The sequence below is a fragment of the Aquarana catesbeiana genome, linkage group LG13, assembly GCF_042186555.1.
Source record: "Aquarana catesbeiana isolate 2022-GZ linkage group LG13, ASM4218655v1, whole genome shotgun sequence".
NCBI classification, from domain to species: Eukaryota; Metazoa; Chordata; class Amphibia; order Anura; family Ranidae; genus Aquarana; species Aquarana catesbeiana.
The window spans coordinates 11192122-11210436 of record NC_133336.1 but is presented as its reverse complement, the minus strand read 5'-3'; the positions used below and the strand labels follow the sequence as shown (position 1 = coordinate 11210436).

General features: G+C 45.7%; 1 long non-coding RNA gene and 1 pseudogene across 1 annotated transcript in view; one reads left to right on the top strand and one right to left on the bottom strand.

Moving 5' to 3' along the window:
• LOC141117090 (uncharacterized) overlaps positions 1-11143 on the top strand; it is a 79369-nt gene extending 68226 nt beyond the window's left edge. Inside the window, exon 3 of the long non-coding RNA XR_012237099.1 lies at positions 10821-11143. This is a non-coding gene — a long non-coding RNA (uncharacterized lncRNA). The remainder of the gene's footprint in view (positions 1-10820) is intronic.
• LOC141117088 (serine protease inhibitor A6-like) overlaps positions 1-18315 on the bottom strand; it is a 50813-nt pseudogene that overhangs the window by 8396 nt on the left and 24102 nt on the right.

Here is an 18315-nt window from a genome sequence, read left to right as displayed (position 1 = left end):
AGGGAATTCCACATCCTTACTGCTCTTACAGTAAAGAACCCTCTACGTAGTTTAAAGTTAACCACTTGAGCCCCGGACCATTATGCTGCCTAAGGACCAGAGGCCTTTTTCCAATTTGGCACTGCGTCGCTTTAACTGCTAATTGCGCGGTCCTGCAATGCTGTACCCAAACGAAATTTGCGTCCTTTTCTTCCCACAAATAGAGCTTTCTTTTGATGGTATTTGATCACCTCTGCAGTTTTTATTTTTTGCGCTATAAACGGAAAAAGACCGAAAATTTTGAAAAAAAATGATATTTTCTACTTTTTGTTATAAAAAAAATCCAATAAACTCAATTTTAGTCATACATTTAGGCCAAAATGTATTCGGCCACATGTCTTTGGTAAAAAAAATGTCAATAAGCATATATTTATTGGTTTGCGCAAAAGTTATAGCGTCTACAAACTAGGGTACATTTTCTGTAATTTACACAGCTTTTAGTTTATGACTGCCTATGTCATTTCTTGAGGTGCTAAAATGACAGGGCAGTACAAAACCCCCCCAAATGACCCCATTTTGGAAAGTAGACACCCCAAGGAAATTGCTGAGAGGCATGTTGAACCCATTGAATATTTATTTTTTTTGTCCCAAGTGATTGAATAATGACAAAAAAAAAAAAAATATTTACAAAAAGTTGTCACTAAATGATATATTGCTCACACAGGCCATGGGCCTATGTGGAATTGCACCCCAAAATACATTCAGCTGCTTCTCCTGAGTATGGGGATACCACATGTGTGGGACTTTTTAGGAGCCTAGCCGCGTACGGGGCCCCGAAAACCAAGCACCGCCTTCAGGATTTCTAAGGGTGTAAATTTTTGATTTCACTCTTTACCGCCTATCACAGTTTCGGAGGCCATGGAATGCCCAGGTGGCACAAAACCCCCCCAAATGACCCCATTTTGGAAAGTAGACACCCCAAGCTATTTGCTGAGAGGCATGGTGAGTATTTTGCAGCTCTCATTTGTTTTTGAAAATGAAGAAAGACAAGAAAAAACTTTTTTTTTTTTCTTTTTTCAATTTTCAAAACTTTGTGACAAAAAGTGAGGTCTGCAAAATACTCACTATACCTCTCAGCAAATAGCTTGGGGTGTCTACTTTCCAAAATGGGGTCATTTGGGGGGGTTTTGTGCCACCTGGGCATTCCATGGCCTCCGAAACTGTGATAGGCAGTGAAGAGTGAAATCAAAAATTCACGCCCTTAGAAAGCCTGAAGGCGGTGCTTGGTTTTCGGGGTCCCGTACGCGGCTAGGCTCCCAAAAAGTCTCACACATGTGGTATCCCCGTACTCAGGAGAAGCAGCAGAATGTATTTTGGGGTGTAATTTCACATATTCCCATGGCATGTTTGAGCAATATATCATTTAGTGACAACTTTGTGCAAAAAAAAAAAAAAAAATTGTCTCTTTCCCGCAACTTGTGTCGCAATATAAAATATTCCATGGACTCGACATGCCTCTCAGCAAATAGCTTGGGGTGTCTACTTTCCAAAATGGGGTCATTTGGGGGGGGTTTGAACTGTCCTGGCATTTTATGCACAACATTTAGAAGCTTATGTCACACATCACCCACTCTTCTAACCACTTGAAGACAAAGCCCCTTCTGACACTTTTTGTTTACATGAAAAAGTTACTTTTAACCCCCAAACATTATATATTTTTTTAAAGCAAATGCCCTACAGATTAAAATGGTGGGTGTTTCATTTTTTTTTTTTCACACAGTATTTGCGCAGCGATTTTTCAAACGCATTTTATGGGGAAAAAACACACTTTTTAAATTTTAATGCACTAAAACACACTATATTGCCCAAATGTTTGATGAAATAAAAAAGATGATCTTAGGCCGAGTACATGGATACCAAACATGACATGCTTTAAAATTGCGCACAAACGTGCAGTGGCAACAAAATAAATACATTTTTAAAAGCCTTTAAAAGCCTTTACAGGTTACCACTTTAGATTTACAGAGGAGGTCTACTGCAAAAATTACTGCCCTCGATCTGACCTTCGCGGCGATACCTCACATGCATGGTGCAATTGCTGTTTACGTTTGACGACAGACCGCCGATTGCGTTCGCCTTAGCGCGAGAGCAGGGGGCGACAGGGGTGCTTTTTTTTTTTTCTTTTTTTTTTCTTTATTATTTTTTTGCTTTTTTATCTTATTTTTAAACTGTTCCTTTCATTTTTTTTTTTTTTTAATCATTTTTATTGTTATCTCGGGGAATGTAAATATCCCCTATGATAGCAATAGGTAGTGACAGGTAATCTTTTTTGAAAAAATTGGGGTCTATTAGACCCTAGATCTCTCCTCTGCCCTCAAAGCATCTGATGACACCAAAATCGGTGTGATAAAATGCTTCCCCAATTTCCCAATGGCGCTATTTACATCTGGCGAAATCTAAGTCATAAAATGCTCGTAGCTTCCGGTTTCTTAGGCCATAGAGATGTTTGGAGCCACTCTGGTCTCTGATCAGCTCTATGGTCAGCTGGCTGAATCACCGGCTGCATTCTCAGGTTCCCCGTTGAGACAGGAGAGCCAGAGAAAAACACGGAAGACGGTGGGGGGGGCATTCCCTCCCACGGCTTGTAAAAGCAGTCTAGAGGCTAATTAGCCGCTAGGATTGCTTTTACATGAAAGCCGACCGCTGGCTGAAAATAATGATACCAAGATGATACCTAAACCTGCAGGCATCATTCTGGTATAACCACTCAAAGTCGTGGATGGCGTACCTGAAGACAATAAAATGGTTAACAATAAAGCACAGTAAACAGTAAAGTATAAATAATTACATACCTGAAAAGCAAACATGATAAAACATAATAACAATAAAACATTGCAGAATAGAATACAGTAAAAAAGAGCAGAACAAGAGAGAGAGAATAGAGAGAGAGAGAACAATAAAACGACAACTATTTTTTTTTATTTTTTATATATTTTTTTTTTTTTTACACTTTTTTTGTAACTAACTTTTATAACGGTAACCGGTTCCAGGTTCGGGTCTCTCAAAATGCGATGGCATCTTGGGAGACCCTGTGAAAGTGTGCCTAGTCTGTGCAATGCTGTACCCTACGCTAACACTCAACTAGTGAATGGTAGCGTTCAAAACATTCACCAATGCAAAGACCAGGATTGACAGGAGGGACAATAATAGCGGGTGTCACGCCTATATCCGCGCTTGCTGCAGACACAACATCTTTTTTGGGGGGGTTCGCTGGGTAGGGGTACTCGGGAGGACATAAAGAAAATGCCTCTCATGCAGCCGACTGCATTTGGTTGGGGATGTGAATGGGGGAAGTACGGGCGCTGCAGAAGTGGTGGGTTCCCAATTAGGATTGGCGAATGCAGCAGGAAGGGCACTATGGGCACGACGGGCCTGTGTTTGTCTTCTTGGTGGCAGCAGGACACTACTTGTGCTTGCCACCTCACCAGCTTGAACTGCACTTATGGGACTCGCCACGTCACCAAGTGTTACTGCAGTGCTGGTTTGACTACGACCGGGGTGTACTAGGCCGCTGGCGCTTGCCAGTTCAATAAAAAGCTACCAAAAAAACTGTTAGCGATCGCAGGGATCAGGCCTGACTCTGCGAACGCTGCAGTTATGCATTTAGTGTTTTGTAAGTGACAGTGATCGATCGATACTGCACTTGGGTGGGCTGGGCCAGGCGGAGGGGCAAAATGCAGGCGCTAGCAGGTATCTGGGCTGATCCCGCTAACACTGCGTTTTTGGGAACCCTAAACTGCTGGGGACGCTAGTATAGATCTGATCGGATACCACTAAGGGAGGTGCGTGGGTGTTAGCGGTACTGGCGCTAATCTGACGCTGCTTGGGGCTGGTGCTTGCCAGTTCACCAAAATGCTACCAAAAAAATGTTAGCGATCGCAGGGATCAGGCCTGACTCTGCGAACGCTGCAGTTATGCGTTTAGTGTTTTGTAAGTGACAGTGATCGATCGATACTGCACTTGGGTGGGCTGGGTGGAGGGGCAAAACGCAGGTGCTAGCGGGTATCTGGGCTGATCCCGCTAACACTGCGTTTTTGGGAACCCTAAACTGCTGGGGACGCTAGTATAGATCTGATCGGATCGGATGTTGATCAGATACTATACCACTAAGGGAGGCGTATGCTGCGTGCGTGGGTGTTAGCGGTACTGGCGCTAATCTGACGCTGCCTGGGGTGACGCATATCACCGCCGGGCGATCAGGGGGCTAAACCTTTATTCGGTAATAAACGGTGGGTGCCCTGACACTAAAAAAAATAAACAAACTAACCAGCGTCACCCGTAACACTTATACGGTGATCAGTGGTGAAAGGGTTAACTAGGGGGTCATCAAGGGGTTAAAACATTTATTAGGTAGTATATGGGGGTCCCTGACGCTATAAAACGCTGACGGCGAACCTAAATATTTAGGTCCCTAACTAGCGTCACCAGCGACACTAATACAGCGATCAGAAAAATGATCGCTTAGCAACACTGGTGACAGGGGGTGATCAAGGGGTTAAAACTTTATTAGGGGGGTATCCTAGACCTAAAGGGGGGTAATACTCACTGTCCCAACACTGTAACTGTCACAAACTGACACCAATGCAGTAATCAGAAAAAAAAAAACAAAAAAAAACAAAAAAAACTGCTGGTGTCAGTTTGTGACAGGGGGGTGATTGGGGGGGGGATCGGGGGGCGATCGGGGGGGGATCGGGGTGTTTAGTATGCCTGGCATGTTCTACTGTGTGTGTAGTGTTGGTGCACTCACATACCTGTCTTCTCTCCTCGGGCCAGAACGGAAATTACCGAGCCGAGGAGAGATGACATCATTTCCTTTGCTGCTGTTTAGCATACAGCAGCAAAGGAATGATGTGATTGGCCGGCGGCGATCGCGAGGGGGGGGCCACGAACGGATGGCCTCCCCCTCATCTCCGATCGCCGTGGGACCAGAAACGACCGCCTCGGGCACCGGGGGGGTCCGATCGGACCCCCCCACCCGCGGAAGGCAAATCACGTATATATACGTGATTTTGCCTGTCCGTGCCACCTTGCCGATGTAAATCGGCGTGAGGCGGTCGTCAAGTGGTTAAACCTCTCTTCTTTCTAATTTTAATGAGTGGCCACGAGTCTTGTTAAACTCTCTTCTGCAAAAAAGTTTTCTCCCTATTGTGGGGTCACCAGTCCGGTATTTGTATATTGAAATCATATCCCCTCTCAAGCATCTCTTCTCCAGAGAGAATAAGTTCAGTGCTCACAACCTTTCCTCATAACTAAGATCCTCCAGACCCTTTATTAGCTTTGTTGCCCTTCTTTGTACTCGCTCCATTTCCAGTACATCCTTCCTGAGGACTGGTGCCCAGAACTGGACAGCATACTCCAGGTGCGGCCGGACCAGAGTCTTGTAGAGCGGGAGAATTATCGTTTTATCTCTGGAGTTGATCCCCTTTTTAATGCCAATATTCTGTTTGCTTTATTAGCAGCAGCTTGGCATTGCATGCCATTGCTGAGCCGATCATCTACTAGGACCCCCAGGTCCTTTTCCATCCTAGATCCCCCCAGAGGTTCTCCCCCCAGTCTATAGATTGCATTCATATTTTTGCCACCCAAATGCATTATTTTACATTTTTCTACATTGAACCTCATTTGTCATGTTGTCGCCCACCCCATTAATTTGTTCAGGTCTTTTTGCAAGATTTCCACATCCTGCGGAGAAGTTATTGCCCTGCTTAGCTTAGTATCGTCTGCAAATACAGAGATGGAACTGTTTATCCCATCCTCCAGGTCGTTTATGAACAAATTAAATAGGATTGGTCCCAGCACAGAACCCTGGGGGACCCCACTACCCACCCCTGACCATTCCGAGTACTCCCCATTTATCACCACCCTCTGAACACGCCCTTGTAGCCAGCTTTCAATCCATGTACTCACCCTATGGTCCATGCCAACGCACCTTATTTTGTACAGTAAACGTTTATGGGGAACTGTGTCAAATGCTTTTGCAAAATCCAGATACACCACGTCTACGGGCCTTCCTTTATCTAGATGGCAACTCACCTCCTCATAGAAGGTTAATAGACCTACGCGCACTCGCAATACACAAGTATACAGCACACAATACACAAGTATACAGCACACAATACACAAGTATACAGCACACAATACACAAGTATACAGCACACAATACACAAGTATACAGCACACAATACACAAGTATACAGTACACAAGTATACAGCACACAATACACAAGTATACAGTACACAATACACAAGTATACAGTACACAATACACAAGTATACAGCACACAATACACAAGTATACAGCACACAATACACAAGTATACAGCACACAATACACAAGTATACAGTACACAATACACAAGTATAAAGTACACAATACACAAGTATACAGTACACAATACACAAGTACTAACGATCCACACACACTACTCAGACAACACTCAGGTACTCACACTACACAAGTACTATGACCTCTATTATAACCTCCTGTTTTAAACTCTGGTTTCAACTCACCACTTAGACCAGTTCCACTTGGACAGAGTTCCAGCAGACTTAAAAATGATCAGGCTCACAATGAGTTCTACACGAGGTTATATAGGCCTCAAGCACCTGTGATATTGTTGTTCTCATAACTCTTTACGACTCTTTATCTGCTTAACTCTTCTTCATTTACCTTTTTCCTTTCTTTTTAGTTTTAGAGTAGAAAAGAGTTAAAACCTTACAAAATATATCCCTTGATGTTGGTGGTCATCCAATCAAAGCTCACATTTAAAATCTCATTTAAAATTAAAGTCTCAGCTTGGCACTATAAATTCACATGTAAAAGTTACACTTTGGGTTATATGTATAATCCCTTTCATGACTAAGCCTATTTTTGAAATTTGGTGTTTACAAGTTAAAATCCGTATTTTTTGCTAGAAAATTACTTAGAGTTCCCAAACATTATACATATTTTTTTAGCAGAGAATCTAGAGAATAAAATGGCGATTGTTGCAATATTTTTTATCACACGGTATTTGTGCAGCGGTGTTTTAAACGCAAATTTTTGGAAAAGGGACACTTTCATGAATTTTAAAAAATCCAAACAGTAAAGTTACCCTAATTTTTTTGTATAATGTGAAAGATGATGTTACGCCGAATAAATAGATACCAAACATGTCACCCTTTATAATTGCACGCACTCGTGGAATGGCGACAAACTACGGTACCTATGAATTTCCATAGGCGACGCTTTAAAATTTTTTTACAGTTACCAGGTTTGAGTTATAGAGGAGGTCTAGGGCTAGAATTATTGCTCTCGCTCTGACGATCGCGGCGATACCTCACATGTGTGGTTTGAACACCGTTTACATATGCGGGCTTGACTTCCGTATGCGTATTCTTCGCTGCGCGAGCTCACGGGGACGGGGGCACTTAAAAAAATTTTTTTTTTTTTTTTATTTATTTTTTTACTTTATAAATTGTGTTTAAAAAATTTTTTTTTTATTTATTTTATTTATTTTTTTACTTTATAAATTGTGTTTTTAAAAATTTTTTTTTTTTTTACTTTTATTGCTGTCACAAGGAATGTAAACAGTAATAGGTGGTGACAGGTACTCTTTATGGAGGGATGGGGGGTCTAAAAGACCCCCCATCCCTCCTTTACAATTCAAAGTATTCAGATCGCCAAAAACGGCGATTCTGAATACTGTGTACTTTTTTAAATTCGGCGCCATCGGCAGCCGTGTAAACGGGAAGTGACGTCATGATGTCGCTTCCGCGTTTACAACAAGAAGGCTGGAACAAAGCCGCTCACAGCTTCGTTCCAGCCTGCCCCCAGCCGCCGAAGGTACCCGATTGGACACCAGGCCTCCCGATCGCACGGGAGGCCCGGTAACAGCGGCGGGAGGGGGGGATGTCCCCTCCCGCTCCTCCGGTATAACAACCGAGCGGCTTTTAGCCGCATCGGTTGTTATACACAGGTAGCCGATCGCCCGCTGTAAACAACGGTACCGGGATGATGCCTGCAGCTGCGGGCATCATCCCGGTATAACCCCGGAAACCCGAGTACGCATATCTGCGTACGGTCGGCGGGAAGGGGTTAAAATAAATGTCCATTGAAACTGCATGTAAATTTCTTTGTGTGAATGGAGCAAAGTCATCGGTTCTCTGGCTATACCCTCTGCAGTTTGAATGTGCGATTGTGGAAAATACCACATTATGACCACTAGATGGTGATGCGGAGCATACTTATTTCCGCTGATACTCCACCATCCAGTGGTCATAATGATGTAGTTCTGAACTTTTTGGATTGCTTGCTATTTTATTATTTCAGCAGTTTTCTATGAGAGAACTAACATTGTCTTATTAGAAGATAATAGACGTGCACTGCCGAAAAATTTGTTCATTTTCGTTTCATTCGTTTTCTTTTTCATTTTTCGGGTCATTTGTTATGATGGCAATTCGTAAATCAAAAATCCGCAAATAAGAAAAAAAATACGAAAATTTGAAAGACTAACTAATAATAACTTAACTACAGTACCTGACCGCGAGATTGTGTTTCCAGCGCGATACCATCGCGCTGGTTCTCGGCGACAGGGTACTGTGAATGTCGCGCTGGCTCGCTCATCGGGAAAGGAAAACTTTGTTTTCCTTCCGCGATGAGTGACAGGCAGCGCTGACAGCTGTCTGGTATGAATCCTGAGGCGGGAACACCGCGCCAAATTTTAAATGAAAAAACCGGCGTGGGTTCCCCCCTCGGAGGCATACCAGGCCCTTAGGTCTGGCATGGATTGTAAGGGGAACCCCCTATGCCGAAAAATCGGCGTGGGGGTCCCCCCCAAATCCATACCAGACCCTTATCCGAGCACGCAGCCCGGCCGGCCAGGAAAGGGGGTGGGGACGAGCGAGCGGCCCCCCCCCTCCTGAGCCGTACCAGGCCGCATGCCCTCAACATGGGGGGGTGGGTGCCTTGGGGGAGGGGGGCGCCCTGCGGCCCCCCCACCCCAAAGCACCTTGTCCCCATGTTGATGAGGACAAGGGCCTCTTCCCGACAACCCTGGCCGTTGGTTGTCGGGGTCTGCGGGCGGGGGGCTTATCGGAATCCGGGAGCCCCCCTTAATAAGGGGGCCCCCAGATCCCGGCCCCCCACCCTGTGTGAATGAGTTTGGGGTACATGGTACCCCTACCCATTCACCTAGGGAAAAGTGTCAATGTAAAAAAAAACACACTACACAGGTTTTAAGAATAATTTATTAGTCAGCTCCGGGGGTCTTCTTCCGACTTCGGGGGGTCCCCTTCCGACTTCTCCCGGTGTTCGGCCTCTTCTCCCGGGCCCCACCGCTATCTTCTTCCAGCTCTATTGCCAGCGAGGGGCCCGGTCTGCTGCCGCTGTCTTGTCGCCGCTGTCTTGTCGCCGCTGTCTCGCCGCCGCTGTCTCGCCGCCGCTGTCTTGCCGCTTCTTCTCTTCTTTTCTTCTTCCCCGATGTTGACACGACGCTCTCTCCGACTCGAATGCTGTGTGCGAGCTGCGGAGCCATTTATATAGGCGGTAACCCCGCCCCCTTATGACGTCATGGTCCCAGCATGCGCAGGGACTCTGGCGTCATAAGGGGGCGTGACCCCAGAGTCCCTGCGCATGCTGGGACCCTGACGTCGTAAGGGGGCGGGGTTACCGCCTATATAAATGGCTCCGCAGCTCGCACACAGCATTCGAGTCGGAGAGAGCGTCGTGTCAACATCGGGGAAGAAGAAAAGAAGAGAAGAAGCGGCAAGACAGCGGCGGCGAGACAGCGGCGGCGAGACAGCGGCGACAAGACAGCGGCGACAAGACAGCGGCAGCAGACCGGGCCCCTCGCTGGCAATAGAGCTGGAAGAAGATAGCGGTGGGGCCCGGGAGAAGAGGCCGAACACCGGGAGAAGTCGGAAGGGGACCCCCCGAAGTCGGAAGAAGACCCCCGGAGCTGACTAATAAATTATTCTTAAAACCTGTGTAGTGTGTTTTTTTTTACATTGACACTTTTCCCTAGGTGAATGGGTAGGGGTACCATGTACCCCAAACTCATTCACACAGGGTGGGGGGCCGGGATCTGGGGGCCCCCTTATTAAGGGGGGCTCCCGGATTCCGATAAGCCCCCCGCCCGCAGACCCCGACAACCAACGGCCAGGGTTGTCGGGAAGAGGCCCTTGTCCTCATCAACATGGGGACAAGGTGCTTTGGGGTGGGGGGGCCGCAGGGCGCCCCCCTCCCCCAAGGCACCCACCCCCCCATGTTGAGGGCATGCGGCCTGGTACGGCTCAGGAGGGGGGGGCCGCTCGCTCGTCCCCACCCCCTTTCCTGGCCGGCCGGGCTGCGTGCTCGGATAAGGGTCTGGTATGGATTTGGGGGGGACCCCCACGCCGATTTTTCGGCATAGGGGGTTCCCCTTACAATCTATGCCAGACCTAAGGGCCTGGTATGCCCCCGAGGGGGGAACCCACGCCGGTTTTTTCATTTAAAATTTGGCGCGGTGTTCCCGCCTCAGGATTCATACCAGACAGCTGTCAGCACTGCCTGTCACTCATCGCGGAAGGAAAACAAAGTTTTCCTTTCGCGATGAGTGAGCCATCTCGGCGCTGGCTCCTGCGACGGGGCTCGTAGGTGTCAAATCTCGCCGAGAAGTGCGGCGAGATTGACACAATATCGCGGTCACCTACTGTATTACTAACTATTAAATTATAGGTATGTCAGGGCTGGCTCAGCCCTTCCTTCTCTGAGCTGGCCGCTCAGCTGTCGGCTAATTGCCAGCTCTCATCTCTCTCCACAGTTAACCAGCTGTTGTGGATCTGCTCGTCAGTCCCGCCTACTTAAAGGTCTCCAGCTCACTTCATTCCTGCCTCCGCCTTGGTCACATCACAAGAAACCATCTCCTGTGTTCCTGTTTAAAGACTGGCTTTGCTGACATCCCTTCTGGCTCCTTATCCTGCTTGCTGTTCCTCTACTTCTGGCCTGGCTGATTACCCGATCTGGTTACTGAACTCTGGCTTGAATGACTACCCGATCCGGTTACTGGACTCTGGCTATGCTTTGACTAGGCTTACTCTATTTACCTTTTTATTTTTATTAATAAACAAGTGTGATTTTACTGTACTTCTTTCTCGGTCTGATTCATGGTTTCTGACAGTAGGTGAAGGCCATGAATTCAGAAGATACAGTCAATCCACTTGTTGGTAATATTTTTTCCAGATTGGATGAGCAAGATCACCGCATGAATCAGTTTGCCATGGCATTACAAACACTCCTGAGTTGCACGGCTCACCTGGATTCCCCCACTTTGGATGCTCCGGTACAACCTGTGTTGTAGGCCGTCCCTGCTGCTGCGCCGGTCTCTGTGCAGGTACCCGCCTTGAGTATTAGAATGTCCGGTTCCGCTCTGCTTCCCCAGCGATTTGGGGGCGATCCAGTTCAATGCAGTGGGTTTCTGTGTTGCGTTTGTTAAAAATATGATTTTTTTATATTAATCAGACATAAGATATATGGGACAATATTACAATATTACAATAGTGAGTTGATTATTGTCAGTTTTTTGGCTTGAGTAGATTTCTCAAACAAATGCTGTTTTATACAATGGGGGTAGATATCATTGTTGTATTCAATTGACAGTTCAATTAACAGGCTATTGTCTCTATAGCTAAAGTAAAGACATTACTTGTTTGAAATTCTTTCAGCTTTCAAACTGAAAGAATGACTGTTAAATGACTGTCTTGGTTTGAGTAGACAATGGGTACGTAGATACCATTTTTGTATTCAATTGACAGTTTTCAACAGTCCATTATTTTTACAGCTACAGTAAACAGGTATGTTTTCTGTTGTTTGGTAACTATGGTAAACAGCCTGACACATAAAAGGGGTGAGTAGAGAGACACACACACACACACAATCATTCTGTAACATCAGAAGCCACTCATAATAGAAGAAACTTGCCTGATGCTCCAGGAGAATCGTTGCCAATGGAGATCACGAACATACAGTAACAGAAGATAAGTAACCTTTAAGTGTATTTGTACTATTATAGACCATAGGCTGTTCAGTTTGCTAGGCATTTTGTTTGTTATAGATATCTGTCAGTCTAGTATTGTATTCCTCATATTGTAATAGTTTTTGTGTTAGTTCTCATGGGGTTCAGAGCAGCGGACTGCATTCCTGGCTGCTAAAGAGGCTATTTTGCAGCATCAGGGATTAGGACCCGTGAGACAAGGAGTACCATTTCATCTAGATGTAGTGGAGCAGAATGGTACCATATCTTGGAATCTATGGCAGCCAAATGAAAAGAAAGGACTGAGAGCAATACTCATTGGATTTTGGTCCAAACAACTGACAGGGGCACAGAAGAGATACACACCCCTAGAGAAGTACCTGTTTGGGGCCTATACAGCGCTTCAACATGTAGAGACCATTACAGGGAAGGACACAGTCACCATCCATACTGCATTGCCAATAGCAGGATGGGTGAGAGATAATGGACTGACCACTAGGGCAGCTGTAGCCCAGAACCAGACACTGATGAAATGGAAGTGGTACCTTTAAGAAAGAGGGGGTGTTGCAGCTTGAGATGTTAGAGACATTTCAAAACAGTTGACAGGGCTTGTTACTTTTACCAGCACCCGGCCAGAAGAAAAAATTCCTGTGCTGCAGTCATCCCCCATTCAAGAGGCTCCACCCTTTGAGTCTCTGTCAGAAGACATGAAGGAGTCAGTGTGGTTCACTGATGGTTCAGCCATAGTTGCCTCAACTGGGCATAAATGGACAGCAGCAGCCTACAACCCAAATACGGACACAGTCCTGCAGGAGACCAGAATTGGAGGGTCCAGTCAGTCTGCAGAGTTGAAAGCTGTAGTGATGACTCAGGGGGATCCTTCTTTCCATGTCACTATCTACACTGACAGCTGGGTGGATTTTAAAGGACTGACAACTTGGATGCCCACGTGGAAGTCCAATAATGGATGATTCATGGAAAGGTGGTGTGGGGAGGCAAGGAAGTATGGGACTACATCTGGAAGGAAGCTCACTCCCGCACCATAAAAGTGGGGCATTTTGATGCACATGTGCCCCTAGTCTCAGACTTTGAGAACTATAACAGAGTTGCAGATGAAATCGCCAAAGTGAAGGCAGTTGTGCCAATTGATCCTGTCTTGATGAACTTGGCAAACTGGGCCCACAAGCAATCTGGACATTTTGGGCAGAAAGCAACATATGAATGGGCACAGCAGAGAGGATTGCCTTTATCCATGGACATAATAAAGACTGTAATAGAGAACTGTACAGTGTGTGGAGAAGTGTGACAATGGCCATTGCAAAAGTACTCCACTGGGAGGGGTTTAAGAGGGGTGAGAGGCCTGCAGAGATCTGGCAGACTGACTTCATTGGTCCCCTGCCCCGGGGAAACAATGGACTGAGATATTGTTGTACTGCAGTGGACACCTATTCAGGACTTATGCTTGTCCATCCTTGCAAACATGCAGATCAAGCCACAACGCTTCAACTGCTCCAGAAACTTGTCGTTGCTTATGGTTGTCCCAAACAAGTCCAAAGTGATAACGGCTCACACTTCACCGGATCAACAGTACAGCGGTGGGCCAAAGATTCTGGAGTGTACTGGTTGTGCCACATCCCATACCATCCACAGGCAGCTGGTTTGATTGAAAGATACAACGGGCTATTGAAGAAACAGATACGCAAACTTACACCCACACATACACTAGGGGGGTGGGATCGGGCCCTCACACAGGCAGTCATGTTGTTAAATTCTAGGCCAATTGCCAAAAGCACACCATATGAGAGGATGGTAGGGGTTGGGGCACAGATTCCACAGCTGGAGTGCAGAGTTCAGTATTTATGTAAGGTTCCTGAAAGAACAGGGCTTAACAGATACCATGTTACTGCTTCCCATGACAAAGAAACCAAGAGTGATGTATCTGAAGCTGAAGCCTATCTAGGAATGAGAGGGAATCTGGCAGGAAGGTTTGAAGTTACATTTGCATTGACAGATGAGCTTCAAGACAGTGGCTGGGACTCTGACTGGTTAGTGGATACTTCCCAGCAAGAGTGGAAAGTGAGGCTACATAACAGCAAACCTTCCAAAATAAACGGCAGTGATCTTCTGGGAAATATCAGTATATTTCCTCTCCTCCCTATTGATGTTCTTTGGGAGGGTCAGAAGTGGGTACAGTCAGGGGGAAAAGTGTTAGTCAGATATCCAGGCAAGAAGCCACTTAGAGGAGAGATTTTAGCTGAAGGGCCTGGATCTACTGTTTATGTATTATTAGAAGGAACAGATAATCTGCTTTGTTTTCCACTCCACAGGCTAACTCCAATTTGATCCATAGAACATGATGGAAGATCGCAAGAGCTGTGGAGTGCAAGGCCTTTGATGTATTACAAGCCTGGACTTGTTTCTAAAGAACTTTAGAATGGACAGAGGGATGGGATGACAGAAATATGGGAGGTTTTTCATTCAAGGAAAATGAATGTTTAAAATGAGTTTTCATAGTAATGAAGTCATTTTCTGTATGGAGTCTGAAAGAAAAAAAAATCTAGGGCGGAATGTGTTGCGTTTGCTAAAAATATGATTTTTTTTTTATATTAATCAGACATAAGATACATGGGACAATATTACAATAGTCCGTTGGTCAGATTACTGTCAGTTTTTTGACTTGAGTAGATTTCTCAAACAAATGCTGTTTTATACGATGGGGTCAGATACCATTGTTATATTCAATTGACAGTTCAATTAACAGGCTATTGTCTCTATAGCTACAGTAAACATGTAAGACATTACTTGTTTGAGATTCTTTCAGCTTTCAAACTGAAAGAATGACTGTTAACTTACTGTCTTGGTTTGAGTAGACAGTGGTACGTAGATACCATTTTTGTATTCAGTTGACAGTTTTCAACAGTCCATTGTTTCTACAGCTACAGTAAACAGGTATGTTTTCTGTTGTTTGGTAACTATGGTAAACAGCCTGACACATAAAAGGGGTGAGTAGAGAGACACACACACGATCATGCTGTAACATCAGAAGCCACTCATGACAGAAGAAACTTGCCTGATGCTCCAGGAGAATTGTTGCCAATGGAGATCACGAACATACAGTAAAAGAAGATAAGTAACCTTTAAGTGTATTTGTACTGTTATAGACCATAAGCTGTGCTAGACATTTTGTTTGTTATAGATATCTATCAGTCTTGTATTGTATTCCTAATATTGTAATAGTTTTTGTATGTACAGCATCTTTGTATAGTAAAGCACATATACACACTGCAGAAATCTCAGCTTCCTTGCTTATACCACAGAGTAACCTTGCTAGATAGACGCAAGCAAAACCGTTTCTCAACCAAGTTGGGATATACTTTGAGATGCTGGCCCAGGCATTTCCCACGGACAGAAGCAAAGTAGGGTTCATGATATCTTTGCTTTCTGAGAGAGCCTTGGCCTGGGCTAACCCTCTATGGGAGACGCAAAAACCTGTTGTCTTGAGTTACCCTGAGTTTGTGGCCTCCTTTAAAATTGTATTTGATGTTCTTGCACGCTCCGCTTCTGTTGCCAAGTGCCTCATGGCCATCAAACAGAGTATGAGAACTGTTGCCGACAACGCCATTGAGTACCGTACTCTGGCAGCAGAGGTTGCTTGGAATAATGAGGCCCACTGATATACCCACTGAGCTAGAGAGCTTGATCTCGTTTGCCATCCTCATTGACTCAAGACTCAGAGAAAGACTTTCTTTTAAGGAGCGCTTGCGGAAGCCTCCTGTACGTTTACCTCCGAGCTTTGCAGTCCCACCCGTGCCTCCCACACCTCCCATGCCTCCTGGTACCGAGTCGGTCAGTGATGGTGAACCCATGCACTTGGGCTTGACGTGTCCCTCTGCGGATGAGAGAGCCTTTAAGAGGAGGGAGAGATTGTGCCTTTATTGTGGCCAGGCAGGTCACTTTTTGAAGTCTTGTCCTACCCATCCTGGGAACACCCGAACCTTGAGGTCCTGTCATGGACAGACCTTAGGTGGTTTTGTGTTGTCCCCAGTTATCCAGAAGGATAAGCCCCTGGTTTTGGTCACCCTTTCTTGGGCTAAGTCATCTATTGAGATACAGGCTTTAATCGACTCTGGGGCTGCAGGCCTGTTCATTGATGCTGCCTTTGTATCAAAGCACTGGATTCCACTGCAGTTGCGTGACACTCCACTTGCCATTGAGGCTCTTGACAGGAAACCTCTACAGCCTGCCCATGTGACTCATGAGACAGTTCTGTTGTCTATGGTCGTAGGGGCTCTTCACCATGAGATAATCCAATTCCAAGTGATTTTCTCTCCCTAGTTTCCGCTGGTTATTGGTTATCCTTGGTTACAGAGGCACAACCCCTCTTTTGATTGGCTCCATGCTGAGGTTCTCTCCTGGTCACCACAATGCAGTGAAACATGCTTCCGGAAGGTAGCCAAGGTCCTGTGTACCTCCCTGCCAGAGGAGTACCATGATTTTAGCCATGCCTTTGACAAAGGTCAAGCCGGTAGTTTGCCTCCACGCCGGCCGTATAATTACGCAATTGACCTTCAACCTAGTGCCACTCCCCCTCGTGGTCGGGTTTACCCATTGTCGGTCTTGGAGGATAAAGCCATGGAGGAGTATGTTGCAGACGCACTTTCTCGAGGTTTCATTCGCAGATCCTCGTCTCCTGTTGGTGCTGGTTTCTTCTTTGTGAAGAAGAGCGGTGAACTGAGATCTTGCATTGATTATAGGGGTCTCAATCATTTCACGATTAAGAATGCCTACCCGATCCCATTGATTAGAGTTATTTGACCGCCTCAAGGGAGCAATGGTTTTCACTAAGCTTAAACTGAGAGGTGCTTACAATCCTGTGAGGATTAAGGAGGACGACAAGTGGAAAACTGCGTTTAATACCAGAACAGGCCATTATGAGTACCTCGTAATGCCTTTTGGCCTTTGTAATGCCCCGGCAGTTTTCCAGGAATTTATTAACGATGTCCTCCGAGATTTGTTGCAGTTGTGTGCTGGCTTATCTCGATGATATCCTCATATTTATCAAGTCCCTGGAGAGTAGGGATGAGCTGTCTGTTCGGGTCGAACATGAGTTCGACTCGAACATTGGCTGTAAGCCCATTCGCCAAATAGTGAACAATTTGGGGTGTTCGCGGCAAATTCGAAAGCCGCAGCACACCCTTTAAAAGTCTATGGGTGAAATCAAAAGTGCTAATTTTAAAGGCTTATATGCACGCTATTGTCATAAAAAGTGTGGGGACCTGTGTCCTGCCCCAGGGGACATGTATCAATGCAAAAAAGTTTTAAAAACGGGCGTTTTTTCGGGAGCAGTGATTTTAATAATGCTTAAAGTGAAACAATAAAAGTGTAATATTCCTTTAAATTTCGTACCTGGGGGGGTGTCTATAGTATGCCTGTAAAATGGTGCATGTTTCCCATGTTTAGAACAATCTGACAGCAAAATGACATTTCTAAAGGAAAAAAAAGTCATTTAAAAGTGCTAGCACTAGTGCCGGCTATAATGAATTGTCGGTCCGGCAATACACATAAAAGTTTATTGATAAAAACAGCATGGAATTACCCACAAGGGAACCCCAAACCAAAATTAAAAAAAAAAAAGTGTGGGGGTCCCCCTAAATTCCATACCAGGCCCTTCAAGTCTGGTATGGATATTAAGGGGAACCCCCTGCCAAAATAAAAAAAAATGGCGTGGGTTCCCCCTCAAAAATCCATACCAGACCCTTATCCGAGCACGCCACCTGGCAGGCTGCAGAAAAAGAGGGGGGATGAGAGAGCGCCCCCCCTCCTGAACCGTACCAGGCCACATGCCCTCAACATTGGGAGGGTACTTTGGGGTAGCGGCCCCCCAAAGCACCTTGTCCCCATGTTGATGGGGAGAAGGGCCTCATCCCCACAATCCTTGCCGGGTGGTTGTGGGGGTCTGCGGGAGAGGGGGCTTATCAGAATCTGGAAGCCCCCTTTAACAAGGGGACCCCCATATCCTGGCCCCCCTGTGTGAATTGGTAATGTACCCCTACCATTTCACAAAAAAGTTTAAAAAATGTTAAAGACAAGACACGGTTTTTGACAATTTCTTTATTAATTTCTTCTTCTTTCCCCATTTCTTCTTCCATCTTCTTTCTTCTGGTCTTCCTTCGGTGTTCTTCTTCTTCCTCCATCTTCTTCTTCCCCCGCTTCTTTCTCCGCTTCCTTCTCTGGTCTTCTCATCTGGCATCTTCCTCCGGCTTCTTCTCTGCTTCATCCTCCGCAC